At 40.3% G+C, this 10,873-nt stretch overlaps 1 protein-coding gene across 1 annotated transcript in view; it reads right to left on the bottom strand.

Annotated features, from left to right (window-relative positions):
• Positions 1-10,873, bottom strand: part of LOC127526378 (gastrula zinc finger protein XlCGF57.1-like) — a 669,858-nt gene that overhangs the window by 207,129 nt on the left and 451,856 nt on the right. The gene's annotated exons all lie outside the window — the stretch shown is intronic.

Here is a 10,873-nt window from a genome sequence, read left to right as displayed (position 1 = left end):
CCAAGGGCGTTAAAATCCTTTCTAAGCAGCGGACATCTATCCATGAAAATATGGATAAGCTGCTGTTTGTGTGGTTGACGGAGAAGCAGCTCGCAGGAGATACCATGACGGAGGCTATAATCTGCGAGAAGCCACGAGCAATTTACACTGATTTGCAGCAGCAGACCCCAGGCACTTCAACAGACGAGGCATCGGGCGAGCTGTTTAAAGCCAGTCGGGGCTGGTTCAAGAATTTTACAAAGAGGACCGGCATTCACTCCGTTGTCAGGCATGGTGAGGCAGTGAGCGCGGATATAAAGGCAGCTGAGGATTACCTCAAAACTTTTGCAGGAGTTATAGCGGCCGAAGGATACATCCCCCAGCAAGTCTTCAGTTGTGATGAGACAGGACTCTTCTGGAAGAAGATGCCAAGGAGGACTTATATAACAGCAGAGAAGAAGAGGATGCCTGGCCACAAACCCATGAAGGACAGGCTAACCCTCGCCAATGCGAGCGGCGACTGCAAGATTAAGCCACTGCTCGTTTATCATTCAGAAAACCCCATAGCCTTTAAGTCACAAAAGATTATGAAAGAGACTGCAGGTTATGTGGAGGGCAAACCCTCATCAATGAGCTCATCGAGGAGCACTCTGAAGAACTGACACCGGAGGAGCTAAAGGAGCTACAGACGCAGCAGCACACGGAGGTTTTGCAAGAAGTAAGTGACGCGGAGGAAGTTCTCTACAAGTGAGATAAAGGAAATGTTGGGAATGTGGGAGAAACTTTCAGACTTTATTCAAAAGAAACACCCAGAAAAAGTTTCAACTGGGCACGCGACTGTGCTATTTAATGACACTTGCATGACTCATTTTAGAAACATTCTGAAAGGGAGGATGAAACAGACCTCATTGGACAAGTATTTTTCGAAAACCCCTGCAGATGAAAGTGAAGAAGGTGCGGCGAAAAGGGCAAAAATCAGTGAATAACATTCAGTTCAGCCTTTCTCCACCACCTCCGTCAGCATCTTCAACTCGTCTGATCTCCAAGGTAAATGCTGTACATTATACATTGTGCAGTGTACTGTACTTAATAAAACCAGTTTATTGCAGTACATTCTATTGTATTGTGTTTTTAAACAATATTCGTTATTTATAAGTATATTTTTCTTATTTAAAAACGTAACAAAAAAATTGTAGTGTGTTTTGGGGGTCTGGAATGGATTAATGACATTTCAATTCATTCAATGGGGAAAATTGTTTTGAGAGAAGAGTATTTTGACTTACAAGCTCGGTCATGGAACGAATTAAACTTGTATCTCAAGGTATCACTGTACCAAGAAATGCAGTCTGAGATATGAAAATGAAATGTGGAACGGAAAACAAAACGGAAGAAGTGCCTGTTGTTCTAGGATGAACAGAACTGAAAGAAAAACATTCAGGCCCATCGTGACAGTTTACAATAACTCTTTATGACCTACAAAAAGAAGCCTTATTAGAAACAATGCAGGTTGTACACTGAGTCCTTGAGGGAAACTTACGAGAGTGAGAAGTTAAGCAGTACAATGAGACTGGCCTGACTAAAGAGTGAAGTTCACTCCTGCTTTGAGAGTAAGCACATCAAGAAAATCTGGAAGAATTAAACCTGAGAGAAGCTGAATTGTTGTTCTGAATGTAGTAAACAAATCTGGCACAGAAATCCTCTTCTGATGAACATTAAAATTCACGCAGGAGAGAAGCCATGTGGGTGTTCTGAATGTGGCAAACCGTTTTCATGGAGAAACAACCTTTTGGATACAACAGCAACATTTATTTGTGTTGCACATTTTCATATAAACAATGTAGCGCAAACTGCTTTACAAGATGAAATAAGAAGGAAGTTTAATATAAAACAAACAAGATGAGGCAATAATATACAGTATGTAACAGAGAAAAAGGTAATGTTGAATGGCCAAGTGGACAGAAAAAAAGCAACAAAAAAAAAAGAAAACTCCAGTTTGTACCTAAATCAGTCCTCACGGTTTACATGCTTCACATGAAGTGTAGCTGCATTTTCCCAAAGTTTCCAAAATTCAGCAGCTCCAACTTAAAAAATGGGATTCAACAAAAGCCTGACGCACAGAAATGATTCCGCAGACAAAATATCTTCATTTTTAAAAGTTTAGTTAAGTTTGAAAGTAAAACAGTTCACACAAAAAAGAAAATTAAAAATAGCAAAAAAAAGGAAAGATAATAAGAAAAAATTTTGTTCTGAGCTTAATCTTGTTACATCTTACTAATTACTTATAATTTCAAAACGGTCAGAAAACTGTATGCTTATCTCATTTCTAAACTTAAATGGGTTTATCAAGTCCCTCTTTACTGGGACCTGTTCTAAACAACAACTGGGGCTTATTAACTCACTGTTTGTCAGTTATAGTAAGAAGATTCTACATCTTGCTAACTTATAGGGGAAAAAGACTAAACCATTGTCTATGACTATGGAAGAAATTCTATTCTATTCAAGTAAAGCAAACATTAACATGAGTTTAACTCAAAACTTTAACTTTCTATGATTGGCTCTTATATGAAGATGTTGATGATGATGGCCATGTGGACACCTGGGACACCCGCCATTCAGTCCATAAACACGAGGCAGTGTGGTATGTTGATCAGGAGGTGGTGGAGCTCATCATCACCACAGAAGAAATGGAGAAGACAGCAGAGAATAGTACAGATTAGTATGGAACTGCACATCACAGAGGAAAATGACAATCCAGTGTCCATTTAGACTAACAGGGATACAACTAAATTGAGCTATGAAAAGCCATTTTAAAATAATGGGTGGTTATCATTATTTTTAATGTTCTGCAGTATTAGCCTGGTGAATTTCTGTTGGTAAAGTATTTTAAATTTTAGGTGTGTAAGAGCAAAAGGCCACCTCACCAATTATTTTCAGATTGGCTCTTGAAACTATAAGTAGACCTTCATTTGAAGATCTGAGGTTCTGACTGGGAGTGTAACGGGACAGACATTCCAAAATGTAGGACTGGGTGAGATTATTTACGGCTGTGTAAACCATTACAGTCGATCTCCTACTTACAAGCAGGTTCCATTCCACCAGTCTGTTTGTAACTCCATTTTGTTCATAAATCCAGCACATATTGGCATCTGTTGATAAATGTTTTAGTTTCAGACAGCTCTTGATTTGGACATATAAACAATGTTTTTTGGTAGTTTTTAATGTGCTTTGAGCAAATTACAAGTATTGTACATGAAATAGTTATTTTTGTTATCATAAAGATCTTCCCAACCCTGATGCCACCATTCAGCAGCCATGCAAATTATCCTTAATTGCTAATTTTGGACTTGAGGACCACTTTGTTCATATAGATGAAAGTTCACATCTCAAACGTTCATAAGTAGGGGAATATCTGTTGTAGTATTTTAAAGTCCATTCTAAATGACATGAATAACCAATGTAACGACACTAAAACTGATGAGATGTGCTCAGACTTTCTTTTTCTAGTTAAGATTCTTGCTGCTGCATTCTGCACTAACTGTAACTGATTGATGTCTTTCTTAGGTAGTCCTGTAAAGAATACATTATGGTAATCTGTTTGACTGAAAACTAAAGTGTGAACTAATTTTTCAATGTCTTATAAAGTTATAAGAAGTCTAACGTTAGCTGTATTCCTGAAGTTGAAAAAGCAGTCCTGGTAATCTGATTAATATGTGATTTAAAATTGAGGTCAGTCAGTGATTAATTCTAAGTTCTTTACCTCCAACTTCACTTTTAAGCCTAAGGCATCAAGTTTATTTCTAACGCCCTCACAATGTCCATGTTTGCTAATAACTAAGATTTTCTTTTCTCCTTATTAGTCAGAGAATGTTACAACTCGTCCATTCAGAAACACAAGTAATACACAGGATCACAAAAACATTCACACAGGAGAAGCCATTTTGCTGCCCTGAATGTGGGAAACAATTCTGTCACAATAGCACTCAGTCGGTCATTTTCCAACCAGCTGTATCCTAACAAAGGGTCAGGGGGGTCTGCTGGAGCCAATCCCAGCCAGCATAGGGCACCAGCCCACCCCAGGCAATCGCACTCTTCACAATTTATTTTTGTATAGCCCAAAATCACACAAGAAGTGCTGCAATGGGCTTTAACGGGCCCTGCCATTTGACAGCCCCCCAGCCTTGACTCTCGAAGAAGACAAGGGAAAACTCCCCCCAAAAAAAACCTTTTGTAGGGATAAAAATGGAAGAAACCTTAGGAAAGGCAGTTCAAAGAAAACCCCCTTTCCAGGTAGGTTGGGTGTGCAGGGGGTGACAAAGAGAAGGGGGTCAGTAAACCACAATACACAGAACAGAACACAAGTAATCCTCAATACAATATAATAGTGCGATAGACATATTACAAATACAGAGCAGAATTTAACAGTAGATATCACATTCTATGATTTGGATTTCTTCAGAGACCTCGGCCATCAAGCTAACAACCTCCCCCCGTATTGGCCATTCAATAGCTGAGACAGCACTGGGCCAGCCAATCCAATGAAAGAACTCATCTACCCTACGATTCCTGCGATCCTCCATCACAGATGACTTTACCTTAGGCAGGTGGGCCGTGGCATCAAGTGCCACATTTGAGAAGTGAGAAGAGAAACAGAATAGATAGATAGATAGATACTTTATTAATCCCAATGGGAAATTCACATTCTTCAGCAGCAGCATACTGATACAATAAATAATATTAAATTAAAGAATGATAATAATGCAGGTGAAAAACAGAATAGGTGAGGCTTAGTAACAAATTCTAACTATCATATTATGTTTTATTGCTAATTTTCAACAACAGAGATGCAGTCTGCACAGTTAATCAGCAGTTCTAGTCAGGGTGTGCTAAACTGAAGTTGTGAGTCTTCAGCTGGGCTTTGAAAGATGAGACCAAAGGGGCATCTCTTATAGTGGCAGGCAGACCAGTCCACAGTTTAGGGGCCCTGTAACTAAAAGCTCGACCTCCCACTGTTATTTTATTAATCCTTGGAATCCTAAGCAGACCGGCATCTTGAGATCTTAATGTGTGTTCTGGTTTGTAAGTCATGATAAGTTCAGACAAGTAAGCCGAACCTCGGCCATTTAATGCTTTATTTGTTAAAAGGAGGATTTTGAAATCTGCCATTAACTTAACTGGGAGGCAGCATAAGGATTTAAGAACTGGAGTTATGTGTTCATATTTTCTTGTTCTTGTAATAATTCTTGCAGCAGCATTTTGGATTAACTGAAAGCTGAATAAAGAACAATTTGAACATCCAGTGAACACCGCATTGCAGTAGTCAATCCTACTAGAGATAAATGCATGAATTAATTTCTCAGAATCCCCCTTATTTAGAAAATGCCATAATTTCCAAACATTTTTAAGATGGAAGAAACATGTTTTGGACAAGTTTGAGATGTGCGCTTTAAATGACATACTCGAGTCAACAATAACACCAAGATTGTGCACTGATTCAGTAAAATTAGTGGTGATTCCAAATGAGTTAAATGATGACAAGATATTGTGATCAACGTCATTCCCTCCAACAATTAACATCTGTGTTTCATCTGCGTTTAATTCACTAATCCACTCATTTAATTCACTAACACAACTAATTAAAGACAACATCAGAGAACCTTCATTTGGTTTTGATGAAAGGTACAACTGGGTGTCATCAGCATACGAGTGAAAATTAACATGATGTTTCCTAATGAGAGATCCCAGTGGAAACCTGAAAAGTGTAAACAGTAAAGGTCAGAGTACTGAGCCCTGGGGACACCATATCTCACTTCTGTGTGTAATGATGGAGTCCAAGAGAGCACACTGCCTGTGAGCCCAACGTCATTTTCTAGGCTGCACAGTGAAATAGAATGGTCAATGGTGTCAAACGCTGTGCTTAAGTCTAACTACAGAATTAGTGGAGTTTCCTTCATCAGAGGATATCAGAATGTCGTTTACAACGTGCATTAGTGCCATTTCTGTACCCGCGTTAAAACACAAAGGGGAGAAGCCAAATGACTGCTGTAAATGTGGCAAAGAGTTTTTACAAAGAATTAACCTTTTGACTCACAATAGAATTCAAACAGGGAGAAGCAGTTTGTCTGTAATAAATGTGGCAAACACTTACCTGAATCACATTTATTGGCCAAATATACACACATACAAGGAATTTAATTCCAGTTTTGATGACACTGCAAGTGTAAGTTACATGTTTGACATACACACAACACTTAAATCACACACCTGAGATAAGAAAACAAAAAAGCAAGACAGAGGATATATTCATGTTTATTTATATACACACACTCCATCTTGCTTTTTTTTTTTTTTTTTTCCGAGGCGATGGTTTATTATAATGCATATTCAAGTCAAGTTGGGGAGCATGCACTGGTACGGAGTGTTACCGCATCCACTACACGACGAAACAACTTGGGATCCCAGTTGGCAAACACGCAGTCCAGTCCCACCCTCTGGAAATGACCCTCTATCTGCCGCAGCCAGGAGTTACGTGGTTTACCCCTTGGCCTGGTCCAGCCACTCGGGTCCCCAGCAATGAGGATCTTACGAGCTGGATCACCCTGGGGAAACGCGCCACATGGCCGTAGTGCTGTAACTGACGCTCCCTCACAATGCAGGTCATATGCTTCATTTGGGACGCCACAACCAACACAAAGTTAAACCAATGGTACCCAAGGATTTTCCGGAGAGACACAGTACCAGAGGAGTCCAGTCTTCATCTCAGGTCGCTGGATAACGTCCATGTCTTGCAACAATACAGCAAGACAGGAAGCACCAGGACTCTAAAGACTTGGACCTTCGTCCTTTTGCATAGATATCTTGAGCGCCACTCACCCCTTTCCAGCGACTTCATGACCACCCATACTCTCCCAATCTGTCTACTGACTTCATAGGACGAGTCACCAGAGACATGAATGTCACTGCCGAGGAAATTAAACTTCTCGATGTGGTATACAATCTCTCCGCAGATGGACACACCTCTGATGGCCGTGCCCAAGAGGTCATTAAAGCCCTGGATCAATACATATTACTTATGTAACAGTTACATTTAGAGAGTGAAACTTGACAGATGTTTGTTTGTAGTTCATATCTCATTGAGCCTCCATTTGACTCCATCAGGTCCTAGTGGTGTGCTGAACACATCAGCCTGTCTTTAGAGTCTCTGAGACTGGAGGAGGTCAGGAGTCCAACTGTACAGCAGGCACTGATGGGCATCAGAAACACGACTGGTGACAAGTTAGAGATGGCAGATAGTTCAGCTGGACATCATCCTATATGACTACACAAGGAGACGACATATTAAGAGCCCACCGAGTGTGTCTACTCCAGTAGAACTGACCAGACGGCCTGACATAACAACCTGTACAGCTGTAGACGACTCCACTTTACTGGTCATGTTAGCACACACTGCACTGAGGCTGGCAAGTCTGAACCATTAAATCATTCAGTCAGCTGGGAATTTATTATTGCAATGATATTACTGGTAAGACATTTTATTTTCTTGTTTGTCGTAGGTTTACACTGAAAAGCTGGTTTATATCAATGTACTTTTCTATAGGATATATATATATATATATATAGTATCTCGCCAAAGTGAGTACACCCCTCACATTTTTGTAAATATTTTATTCTATCTTTTCATGTGACAACACTGAAGATATGACACGTTGATAAATGTAAAGTCGTCCGTGTACAGCTTGTATAACAGCATAAATTTGCTGTCCCCTCAAAATAACTCAACACACAGCCATTAATGTCTAAACCGCTGACAACAAAAGTGAGTACACCACTAAGTGAGAAATGTCCACAGATGAGAGCAGGTTCACCCTGAGCACATGTGGCAGACGTGGAAGGGTCTGGAGAAGCCATGGAGAAAGTTATGGTGCCTGTAACATCATTCAGCATGGCCGGTTTGGTGGTGGGTCAGTGATGGTATATCTGGGGAGGCATATCCATGGAGGGACATACAGACCTCTACAGGCTAGACAACGACACCTTGACTGACATTAGATATTGGGATGAAATCCTTGGACCCATTGTCAGACCCTATGCTGGTTCCTCCTGGTGCATGACAATGCCTGGCCTCATGTGGCGAGATGATGAAGGAATTCTTACCATTGACTAACCCCCCGACCCCACGTTCACTCGCCTGAACTCAATCCAATAGGACACCTCTGGGTGGGACAGTATGTTTCAGTCCATCTGACGCCACCAGGTTGTAACTCAGACTGTCCAGGAGCTCAGTGATGCCCTGGTCCAAATCTGGGAGGAGATCCCCCAGAACACCATCCATTGTCTCATTAGAGCATGATCCTCCAAACAAAAAATATATATGACATAAACACTGACACCCCCTTAATGTCAAGACCTTACAATAATGAGGTTCTATCTGTGAGTTATACTTTTAGAATACTGAGCTTCATAGGTTTTCACTCTCCATTTATCAGGAGTATTTGATCCTTTTCCATTAATTTTGTTCCTATATACACAAGCTGCATTTTCAGTTAAAGACAATGCAAGTTCTGTGGTGGGCTGGCGTCCTGCCCGGGGTTTGTCTCCTGCCTTGTGCCCTGTGTTGGCTGGGATTGGCTCCAGCAGACCCCTGTGACCCTGTAGTTAGGATATAGCGGGTTGGATAATAGATGGAAGGATGGACGGACAATGCAAGTTGTATTGAAAATGTGAGAAGTAAGAGCCTTATTGTTGTAGACTGTGCTTGTAAGTGAACAGTAAAGTCTCCATCAGGACGCTCAGATTCCAAGCTGTGTTGTCCTGTAGGATTACCGGCGAGTCCAGTAAAGTCCAGCAAAGTGCCATTTGTAGTCCATGATGATAAAAGTGGAGGCTCTGCTCAAATCTATCAGTTCTAGTTGTGTTAATACACGAGACGACTGGGCCAGCACAAATGAAACTAAACACTCAGTATTGTCACTGCCAAAAACAAAAGTGTATTAATAATGATTCAATATAAATTGTACAACCATGTCAAGAAATATTTACAATTAACAGTAACAATGGGTCAGTTGAACTGAAAGAAAAATTAATCTTCTTTGTGCATTCTAACAAACAGACTGATCGGGGAATACACTGAAGCACAGCCACGTCTATATATTATATATATAAATATGTAATGAGGATAGACATGTATGCTGGTAATGTTCAAAAAAGGAATAAAACTGTACAATGCAGTTATAAAAATTAAAGAAAAAACTGCAGATGGCATGAATTGGCTAAAAACAGATAAGCAGACCATTTCAAATACACAGAACTTAATCCACAAAGTGTCCTTTATTATTGACATCAATAGTTAAATCAAATCTACACAACTCTATTATGTACAGTCACATTCCACTGTCTTGTCCTGCCTCTGATTGGCTCCACCAATATTTCCCAGCCTAATGAGTGTAGCACTCTGTTCTGTCCATCATGCCCACTTGACAGACCCTCACCCCACCTTACACCCGTCCAGGACCTGCCACCATTATTTCCAGTCCTCAGCTCACATTCACCACATAGAAATGTCTGACCTTGACTTATGAATTATTTGTAGTTTCCAGTCTTCTAAGAAAAAATAAAAAAATATACAGTCACAGTCCTGTTTGTGATTTAACCCTTACTATACTAACGTGGACTAGGACACAATGCTTATTTTCATATATGCTCATGATTCTCTTTGAATATATGCAAATCAGCAACTTTAAGAATATACTTTTCTATATTTTCCCTCTTTTTGAGGCCCAATAATTTTTATAACCAGAAGGTGAAAAGGAGGAACCAGCTCTCAGTCTTCTTTGGGCCTTAAACCCGAGACCACTGTCAGTCTTCACAACCTCTGGTTCACCGTTAACCCCACGTGGTGACACTGAGGCCAAACATCTCCCCCCTTTCATAGACTAGAGAGGAGTAAAAGACCTCTTACTGGCCAAATCAAGGGAGGTGCACAAGATGTGTCAGTAGTACAAGTATACAGTAGGACAAATATAAGTAGAAGTCGCACAATGTAACAATAACACAATGGATTACAGGTAATCTAAAAATCAATATAAGACAGTTTAGAGCAGCAGCAGCAGATGATTACAGAATCCAGTGTCCTTCACAGTCTTGTGCAGATGTCTTCCAGTGTGTAATTGTGTGAAATATTGCTATGACCCAGGAACTTTGTGCACCATAGAGGGTCCTCTTCCTGGGGAGCGGTTACCAGCACTTCACCCAGGAAGCCTTTAGTTTGCCATCTCTTTTCCCAAAATGTCATCGAGGAGAAAATCAACATTTGAAGCTACAGATGCTTGTGGTTCAATAACTTGGATATTCATCTGTTTGACAGCAGATCTGGAAATAAGTGATCTGAAAACTGGCAACAGGCAGCAAAACACAAATACAAGACATCCAAGTATAATCAAGAGAATAATGCCTGCTTTTGTTAATAATGCTTTAGTGTGCTCAGGTTGAAATGGCATTAATACCAAAATTTGAAATCCCTTCCTGCATTTTCTTAAATTTCTTTCCTAAGAGCTTTACGCTTGGCCATAACTTGTGTAAAAGATCCATCAGGTGCTGTGTTATTAGGTATAAAAGTGCAACACTCCTCTCCTAACATATGGCGCACTCCTCCTTCTTCTGCCTACAGCCAGTCTAACACCTGCCTATTCTGCCACGTCATGTGACTGGTACCATCCAATTACTCTCCTAATGCTGATAAGGCGGAGTCAGTACAGTTGATAAATCTCTGCTGATTATAATACAGATAATTAATCCACGCTGTGTTTCTATTAGACGTAATCCACCCAAATACAGACTCAAGTCCTGATTGAATTTCATCCCTTGCTTTAAACTCATTTAGAAGGCCTCTAGGTTGTCT

The sequence above is a fragment of the Erpetoichthys calabaricus genome, assembly GCF_900747795.2.
Source record: "Erpetoichthys calabaricus chromosome 1 unlocalized genomic scaffold, fErpCal1.3 SUPER_1_unloc_23, whole genome shotgun sequence".
In the NCBI taxonomy this organism is placed as follows: domain Eukaryota; kingdom Metazoa; phylum Chordata; class Cladistia; order Polypteriformes; family Polypteridae; genus Erpetoichthys; species Erpetoichthys calabaricus.
Note: the sequence above shows the minus strand (reverse complement) of the source record. Positions and strands in the feature narration are given on the sequence as shown.